We start from the raw sequence: 9678 nt of genomic DNA, 5'->3' as shown, positions 1-9678 counted from the left end.
GCTTCTCATAAATGGTAGTAACGTTGTGTCAACAGCAGCTGGATCGCCTTCCACCATCATTGGATAGTTTTGTCCAAGAAAGAGCGAGTTTCCTCCAAGACTTTCAATACTGAACCAGGGAGAAGGTGTTGGCGCTAGTACACTAGTATCCATCCCGATTACCCTGCAACGGATGTTGGAATAGGTCCGGAGAGTCCGACCATACGAGACAACACCTGCTTCCTGATACGTCTCCGTCGTATCTATAATTTTTGATTGTTCCATGCCAATATTATACAACTTTCATACACTTTTTGGCAACTTTATATACTATTTTTGGGACTAACATATTGATCCAGTGCCCAGTGCCAGTTCCTGTTTGTTGCATGTTTTATGTTTCACAGAAACCCCATAACAAACGGAATCCAAACGGGATAAAAATGGACGGAGAATATTTTTGGAATATTTGGAGAATATGGGAAGAAGAATCAACGCGAGACGGTGCCCGAGGTGGCCACGAGGCAGGGGGCGCGCCTGCCCCCCTTGGGCGCGCCTTCCCCCTCGTGGGCCACCCGTAAGGCCGTGGCTGCTCTCCTTTGGCCGCAATAAAGCTAATTTTAGGAGAAAAATCTGGGTGAAGGTTTCAATCCAATCGGAGTTACGGATCTCCATATATATACGAAACAGTGAAAGGGCAGAAGACGAGAGTGCAGAAACAGAGAGAGACAGAGAGACAGATCCAATCTCGGAGGGGCTCTCGCCCCTCCCATGCCATGGAGGCCAAGGAACAGAGGGGAAACCCTTCTCCCATCTAGGGAGGAGGTTAAGGAAGAAGAAGGGGGGCCCTCTCCCCCTCTCTTCCGGTGGCACCGGAACGCTGTAGTGGCCACCATCATCATCACCACGATCTTCACCAACACCTCCACCATCTTCACCAACATCTCCATCACCTTCCCCCCTCTATCTACAGCGGTCCACTCTCCCGCAACCCGCTGTACCCTCTACTTGAACATGGTGCTTTATGCTTCATATTATTATCCAATGATGTGTTGCCATCCTATGATGTCTGAGTAGATTTTCGTTGTCCTATCGGTGGTTGATGAATTGCTATGATTGATTTAATTTGCTTGTGGTTATGTTGCTGTCCTTTGGTGCCCATCATATGAGCGCGCGTGTGGATCACACCATAGGGTTAGTTGTATGTTGATAGGACTATGTATTGGAGGGCAAGAGTGACAGAAGCTTCTACCTAGCATAGAAATTGATGCATACGGGATTGAAGGGGGACAAATATATCTTAATGCTATGGTTGGGTTTTACCTTAATGAACATTAGCAGTTGCGGACGCTTGCTAATAGTTCCAATCATAAGTGCATAGAATTCCAAGTAAGGGATGACATGCTAGAGTTGCCTCTCCCACATAAAACTTGCTATCGGTCTAGTAAAGTTGTCAATTGCTTAGGGACAATTTCGCAACTCCTATCACCACTTTTCCACACTCGCTATATTTACTTTATTGTGTATTTATCTAAACAGCCGCTACTTTTTATTTACGTGCTCTTTATTATCTTGCAAACCTATCCAAAAACACCTACAAAGTACTTCTAGTTTCATACTTGTTCTAGGTAAAGCGAACGTTAAGCGTGCGTAGAGTTGTATCGGTGGTCGATAGAACTTGAGGGAATATTTGTTCTACCTTTAGCTCCTCATTGGGTTCGACACTCTTACTTATCGAAAGAGGCTACAATTGATCCCCCATACTTGTGGGTTATCAAGACCTTTTTTCTGGCGCCGTTGCCGGGGAGTTATAGCATGGGGTGAATATTCTCGTGTGTGCTTATTTGCTTTATCACTAAGTAATTTTTGTTTGCTGTTCTAAGTTGTTCTTTATCTTTAGTTATGGATATGGAACACGAAATACCAAAAAAAATAGGTGTACTTGCTACTCATGGAGATGGGGAACCTCCTAAAACCCTCGATGCTAGTTATGTGAAAAATATTATGTACTACTTTGATAATCCTAAGAAAACCCCATTCAATTATGTAATGGGAGACACGTTGGATCAACATGAATACTTTAGGGATTATCGCTTGACTCAAAAAGGGAAACTATTATGGGATCAAATTCATATGTTGCATTGGTATGCTCGGGAACTATGCTTGAGATATGATTATACTTGTTGCTCTAGGATGAAGGCTCCACACCTTCCCTTTTCATGCAAATTTAATGATGATAAAACCTTGGCTTCTTACGCTAATGGTATATATGATTACTTTGATGTGGAACAAATAGAAGAATTCGTTGCATTTATGGGTGCTTATGAAATTGAATCTTTGTTTAAAGAGTGAAAATCTTGATGATGCTGTTTACAGACCTGAAAATTTTGCTATACTTAAATATTGCTATGAGAATTATGAATTCAATTCCGATATTGATGATTTTATTGAGAAAGTCTCCGCTGTCCAAGAAGAGACTAATATTTTGCAGGAGCCTATGGAAGAAGAAATTGATGACATTGTGAGCTCATTGGATGAAAAAGATGAGGAGGAGAGCGAAGAACAAAAGGAGGAAGAGTGGATTGATCACCCGTGCCCACCTTCTAATGAGAGTAACTCTTTATCCCATACATTGTTTAATTTCCCTTCGAATTTACCAAAGGATGAATGCTATGATGATTGTTATGATCCCGTTGATTCTTTTGAAATATCCTTTTTGATGATGCTTGCTATGCTTGTGGCCAAGATGCCAATATGAATTATGCTTATGGAGATGAACTTGCTATAGTTCCTTATGTTAAACATGAAATTGTTACTGTTGCACCCACGCATGATAGTCCTATTATCTTTTTGAATTCTCCCGACTACACTATATCGAAGAAGTTTGCCCTTATTAAGGATTATATTGATGGGTTGCGTTTTACTACCACACATGATGATTTTCATCAATATAATATGCATGTGCTTGCTGCTCCTACTTGCAATTATTATGAGAGAGGAACTACATCTCCGCCTCTCCATGTTTCCAATAAGATAAAATTGCAAGAAACTGCTTATGCTATGTATTGGCCCTTACTATATGTGCATGAATTGTTCTTTTATGACATGCCGATGCATAGGAAGAGAGTTAGACTTCGTTGTTGCATTATATATGTTACTTTGTGCTCACTACTAAACTACAAATCATTGTTAATTAAAATTGGCTTTGATATACCTTGGGATCCGGGTGGATCCATTACTTGAGCACTATATGCCTACATTAATGGCTTTAAAAAAAGCGCTGCCAGCGAGACAATCCGGAAGTTTTAGAGAGTCATTTATTTCTATTGTGTGCTTTTATAAAGTTTAAAAATAAAAATAATGTGCCGAGGTTTGCCTTTAGGATGTTTTAGACTACATGTTGGTTTGTGCGGTGCATGACAGAAACTTTGGCTGTAGTGCGTGAATTTACATTTTTTTTACTGAAATGTCAAACCTAAATTCTAAGAAGTACAGCTATGCCCGATTGCTTTCCCGAGCGCACAGGACTGCTCGCCATCAGATCGGATCGCGATCGCCCAGGTGTCCCACGGTCGGATGGGGATAACACGCTACCGACAAATTTCCTTATCCCGTCTGCCGTTCTCTCACCTCGATCCCCTTTTCTGGTCCTTTTCTCATCAGATCCGCTTCGCCTCTACTGCTTTGCCTCTCCTCGTCTCCGTGTGATTCGCCATCACCACCTCGCCACTTCCCTAATGGTTGTGACGGCGGCGCTCGCTGGATGGCATGGTGGAGGTGGTAGAGGGTGGCGGAGGCGGAGCAGTCAAGGGCCTCGGCGCCGTGCGTGTGGTGGGGCAGAAAGTGGAAGGGGAAGGGTGACGCCATCCAGAGAAGGAGGCAGAGGATCTAAAGGATCGAGCCTGCCCCTCACGCAAGGTGAATCCCCCACCCTCTCCATTGTTTCTCGAGGTAGTAGATGCAGATCCATCTGTTGGTGTGATTTTTGCTCGGTGAGTGTTTGTCGCCAGCCGGGCATGGGTGCTCTGATTGGTCATCGTGGTTCAGCGAGAATATTTTTGTCATCTCCGGTTCATAGTTGGCCAGTCAATCGAAGGATTGCAGGCATGATGCGTTGTTGTATCTTGTTGTACTAGAAAATGTGATCCTTTTTGTTGGATGGGTCGTTGAAAGGTGTAGAAGCAACGACGATCTAGCGACCGTAATAATTTCTATGTTTTGCTTTCCCAAGAAGAGTAACAACGAATTGCCACTATTGTTTTGATAGGGAGAGGGAGGGGAGAAGGAATCTGCACTTTTTAGTGCAAGCGGGGCAATTTGCAAGCAGCACTTAGACAAGCACATATCAATAGGGAGACAACTCTTCTCATTTTCGTGCAAAACGGATCCATGGTTTTTTTAGGTGATACAATATTAAACCATAGACATAGTGTACGTTTTCTTTTGTCATTGCCCTCGCAACGGCGGCGGAACCCCCACAGCTCCACCTTCTTGTGGCACGCCGCATACCGGTTTGCTGCCACCGCCGGCTGTTTCACGGACGGTGGCATGGAGCGGTCAAAAACTGTTAAGTATGTGATTTGCTTGTTATTTTTTAGGCAAACTCTCTGACTTTGCATGTTTATGAACGTGTAGTTTACCTAACACACAACCCCCTCACCCTCCACACATGATGTTTGTTTAGGCAAATTATTTCTAAGTTTTTTCAAACAAACTAACCTATAACTTACTCTATTTGGCGAATTGTTTGGACTATGCTACTAGCTAATTGTAAGTTGTGGAGAGATAGTTAAGCATATCTGTTTTGCAAGAAGAGGACATGTTGTATCTTTTTACCGAGCTTAGAGGCACTTTCAGAGTTTCAGAACCGGGATTCACTTTTGATCAACCTGAGCACAAGTGTTTGGGGGGGGGGGGGCGTTTAGGCGAGAGAAAAATAGTTTACATGTTTTCTACCAACAAGCAAGGGATAACACGTGAATTTTTTCTAGTTTATTAGTTCCCACTAGAGCATCTATTATTCTGTCGAGGAAGAAGTAAATACTAATAGGTGTATTTTTTGTGATTGCCAACTGATGGGACTCTCTGCGAAAGAATACTTCTCGATGTAATTTTTCATGTACCTACCACATTGACATTCTATTCGGCTATTTTTCGGTTGTGTCGAATATAGTTTTCAAGCAAGTCCTGCAGATCAACCGAAAATAATATAGTTTTCAAGCAAGTCCTGCTATTTTTTTCGGTTGTGTCGAATATCTACCATTTTTAGAGAAGTAAAAGTCAGGCAAATGACATCTTAGGCACACATTAGTAGGTGGTAGTGAGTATTTTAGGATGATCAAGATTATGGAAATAGACTTTCCAAACATCTGTTTGTCCACAATAATAGGCAAGTCACACATTAAACTATAGCAAGTCCCTTGCAGTTGTCAGGCAAATCCTGATTTTTGGATTTGTCGCAAGTCACACGTAAAATACTTTGCAAGGCCGATATAGTTGTCAAGCAAGTCCTACTTTTCTCTTATGCACACCTTTTTTAAGGTGGTACAAAAGGTTTTTGGGATGTTCAGAATGTGGAAACAGTATATTTTTCAAAACTTTGTTGTCCACAAAATAATAGGCAACTCACACATAAAACTGAAGCAAGTCCCATACAGGGTGTCAAGTAAACCCCGATCTTTGGTACTCAGAGCGGAATCAAACCGAAACTACCTTTTCATTTGTATTCATTTTCCTAGTAATAAATGGTTTTTTCGTTGTTGTCCAACAAATAACAGCCCAAGGAGTTTTCCAGGTGTGCGGGTGATAGTTTGTTCAGCAGCATGGACCATGCCATGAAATTGGTGACGGCAAGACTCCCAGACTCATATGACAAAAAGGTCAGCCATTCTTTTGATTTTTTTGTCATGTAATTGACTATTGTGGCTACTATGTTACTACAAGGGAGCTCGTAAACTCAGTGAAGAGAAATGTTTTCTCCTATCCCCTGTTTTCGAAGTTGGCATTGAGTATATAATGCAAAAATTGCCACTAGACTCAAAGAAGGTGATGCTTCTTTAGATTCTCGGTAAAGTGGTGTAAGGTTCTCAGTTCAACACAATCTAGCTCTAGTAGAAATGGATTTCAGTTACAAGGAGAGCAGTTAATTTGGGAATTTATTGCTAGGGTCTCACTTGCTTATACAGTGGCAGTAAGTTGCCTAAAAGATACCCAACAAGTTGTTTTAGATCCATATTCAATATTGGTTAGTTTTTATTTCTTCCACGTCGTAAAAAGGGCACAACTTGCTTACACAGTGGCAGTAAGTTGCCTAAAAGAAGCATCAAGTTGTTTTACATCCATATACAATGCTCCTTAGTTTAGTTTTTTCCCACATCACAAAATGACAACTTGCTTACACGGTGGTAATAACTTGCCTAAAAGATTCAAACAAGTTCTTTTTAGATCCATATGGAAGGTTCCTTAGTTTTTATTTCTCTCACATCACAAAAAGGACACAACTTTCTTACACAGTGGCAGTAAGTTGCCTAAAAGATACCCATCACATTGTTTCAGATCCATATACAAGGTTCCTTAGTTTAATTTTTCCCCATGTCACAAAATGACATGACTTGCTTACATAGTGGCAGTAACTTGCCTAAAAGATTACAAACAAGTTGTTTTAGATCCATATGCAAGGTTCCTTAGTTTTTATTTCTCCCACATCACAAAAAGGACACAACTTGCTTATACAATGGCAGTAAGTTGCCTAAACAATTAACCTCATGACCTTCCTACAGTTTTTCAGGGGATACATGATTTGCTCAATTCAACTCGCTTTTTTTTTGCTTACAAGTGCTCAAGTAGTTGTTTACACCTTTTTTTTGCGCATTAAGTCTCGAGAACCCTGGAGAACACAGGAGTTGCTCACTGGTAACACTGTTTTTTCTTAAACAAAGCCTACATGTTGCTACAAGTTGCTCACATCCTTTTGTTTTCGCACATTAAGTCTCTTTTTTTAGGAGCTCTGCCTTTTCATTAAGAAGAAAATTGACTAGTTAATAAAAAAACTGGTCGAAGACGATACACATCAAGTTCTAGCACACACGAGCACACAGGAATTTCTTACTAGCAAACACTGATTTTGCTTAAACAAACTTTGAAAATTGTTGCTCTTTTTTGTTTTTCAACACACTTGTAGTACAAAAAGCAACCTAAGAAAAACATCAAGGGGTTTCTCTGGATGTACAACAGCCAGTAGTTGGACAAAGAAAACTGAAACAGTTTTCATGTACTGACATGACTTGCCTATTGTCAATTTTGATTTGCTTAAAAAACTACTACAGTTATTCACACTTGTTTCTCCTACACATCAAGTTCTAGCACGCACGAACACACAAGAGTTGCTTACTGCAAACATTGATTTTGCTTAAAAACACCCTAGAACTTGTCTCCTCTTGTTTGTTTTCTCAACACACTCCTAGTCAAAAAGTAACCTAAGAAAAGTATCAGGGGGTTTCTCCGGATGTACAACAACCAGTAGTTGGAGAAAGGAAAAGGAAACAATTTTCATGTACTATCAGGACTAGCTTTTTGTCAATACTTGATTTGCTTAAAAACCCGCTATAGTTGCTCACTAAACCCGCTATATGCGATAGAGGCGGGATAGAGAGGTTGAGAGGGGTGTGTGGGGTCTTAGGTTTCTAGGGCGAATCGATGATTTTTGAATGCGTGGGTGGTTTGTGGCATGGGGATGCGGAGGCTAGAAGCGTCGACAATTTGAGAAGAAAGTGTCCAAAACTTGCCCAACGCATGATGGTTAGTTGCTAGAGATACCGGCACGGGTTGCCCAAAGATCCTCTCCCAAGAGTACTGGGTTTATTTCGCCCAAGCCATGCTATGCTAAAGAGGCTGGCATGAGTGGCCCAAAGATACATTTTAGAAACAAATTCATTTATAATTGGAACCAAAGTTTCTATTTACAATAGGATATGTTGTCTGCATATAAACATTACTTGCCTAAATCACCATTAAAAGTTGCCCCATATACCACCTGAATTGCTTCCTATACAACTGGTAGCCAACTTAGAAGGCATGGGATAAATATGTAATCGCGATAAACAATCTACTGCAAAGTTGCTTTCTGTAGCACCAAAGTTGCCCCAGATGGCAGCAAAGTTGCTTGAAAAAAAAAGTTCATCGAAACATACCCATATGAGATCTTGTTTTGAAGATCTTGCTGCGAGAAACCTAATGGTGAAAACAAAAATTAGTTTTGACGCTCGGTTTAAAAGTTGCAGCTTTTTGAATTTGCTTGGAATGAAATTAAATGCACGTGATGCATTTTCTAACTTGTTTGCCGCGTGCTATTGCAGGAAGGAGTTGTAGGAGATGGAACCACTGGTGGGTGGTAGAATTTTTTTCTGTTGAGGGCGACAGTGTGTAGGAGCAACCTTTCCTTTTTAGGACAATGTGTGGACATGAATTTACTTTTTTGGGGTGTGTGCTCCAGGGGACTAGCCAGCCAACGGTTGCTGGCTAGTCGTGTCCTAGGTCAAATGGGTCTGAAACTTTTTGCACTGTCTTTCTTTACAAATTATTTATTTTTCCTAATTTTGGCAGAATTTTTGGAGTACCAGAGGTATGGTGAATGTTCACATTATTACAGACTGTCCTGTTTAAGACAGATTCTGTTTTTGATGCATAGTTTGCTTGTTTTGATGAAACTATCGATTTATATCAGTGGATTAAGCCATGGAAAAGTTATATTACAGTAGCTACAATGCAAAAACAAAATATGAATTGGTTTGCAACAGTGCTTAGAGTAGTGATTTGTTTTATTATACTAACGGATCTTACCGAGTTTTTTGTTGAGTTTTGTGTGGATGAAGTGTTCGAAGATCGAGGAGGTCTCGATGTGAGGATAAGGAGGAGAGGCAAGAGCTCAAGCTTGGGGATTCCCAAGGCACCCCAAGTAAACATTCAAGGAGACTCAAGCGTCTAAGCTTGGGGATGCCCCGGAAGGCATCCCATCTTTCTTCAACAAGTATCGGTATGTTTTCGGATTCGTTTCGTTCATGCGATATGTGCAAATTTTGGAGCGTCTTTTGCATTTTGTTTTCATTTTTGCACCATGCTGGTATGAGATAGTCCTTGGTTGATTTATAGAATTCTCATTGCACTTCACTTATATCTTTTGAGTATGTCTTTATAGAATGCTTCATGTGCTTCGCTTATATTATTTGAAGTTTGGATTGCCTGTTTCTCTTAACATAGAAAACCGCCATTTGTAAAATGCTCTTTTGCTTCACTTATATTTGTTAAAGCATGGGCATATCTTTTGTAGAAAGAATTGAACTCTCTTGCTTCACTTATATCTATTTAGAGAGATGACAAGAATTGGTCATTCACATGGTTAGTCATAAAATCCTACATAAAACTTGTAGATCATTGAATATGATACGTTTGATTCCTTGCAATAGTTTTGCGATATAAAGATGGTAATATTAGAGTCATGCTAGTGGGTAGTTGTGGATTAGTAGAAATACTTGTGTTGAGGTTTGTGATTCCCGTAGCATGCACGTATGGTGAACCGTTATGTGACGAAGTCGGAGCATGAGGTATTTATTGATTGTCTTCCTTATGAGTGGCGGTCGGGGACGAGCGATTGTCTTTTCCTACCAATCTATCCCCCTAGGAGCATGCGCGTAGTACTTTGTTTCG

The 9678-nt window shown here is 40.7% G+C and overlaps 1 long non-coding RNA gene across 2 annotated transcripts; it reads left to right on the top strand.

Annotated features, from left to right (window-relative positions):
• Positions 1 to 3541: 3541 nt before the first annotated feature.
• On the top strand, positions 3542 to 8659 carry LOC123180436 (uncharacterized). 2 transcript variants are annotated; one of them, XR_006491002.1, is made up of 3 exons: positions 3542 to 3894; positions 5754 to 5855; positions 8331 to 8659. It is a non-coding gene; the product is annotated as an uncharacterized lncRNA (long non-coding RNA). The 2 variants fall into 2 exon arrangements; XR_006491003.1 differs by having other exon boundaries at positions 3543 to 3894; positions 5771 to 5855.
• Positions 8660 to 9678: the final 1019 nt, after the last annotated feature.

The sequence above is a fragment of the Triticum aestivum genome, chromosome 1D (genome assembly GCF_018294505.1).
Source record: "Triticum aestivum cultivar Chinese Spring chromosome 1D, IWGSC CS RefSeq v2.1, whole genome shotgun sequence".
In the NCBI taxonomy this organism is placed as follows: Eukaryota; Viridiplantae; Streptophyta; class Magnoliopsida; order Poales; family Poaceae; genus Triticum; species Triticum aestivum.
The sequence above is the reverse complement of the archived record's forward strand: the minus strand, read 5'-3'. Positions and strand labels throughout refer to the sequence as shown.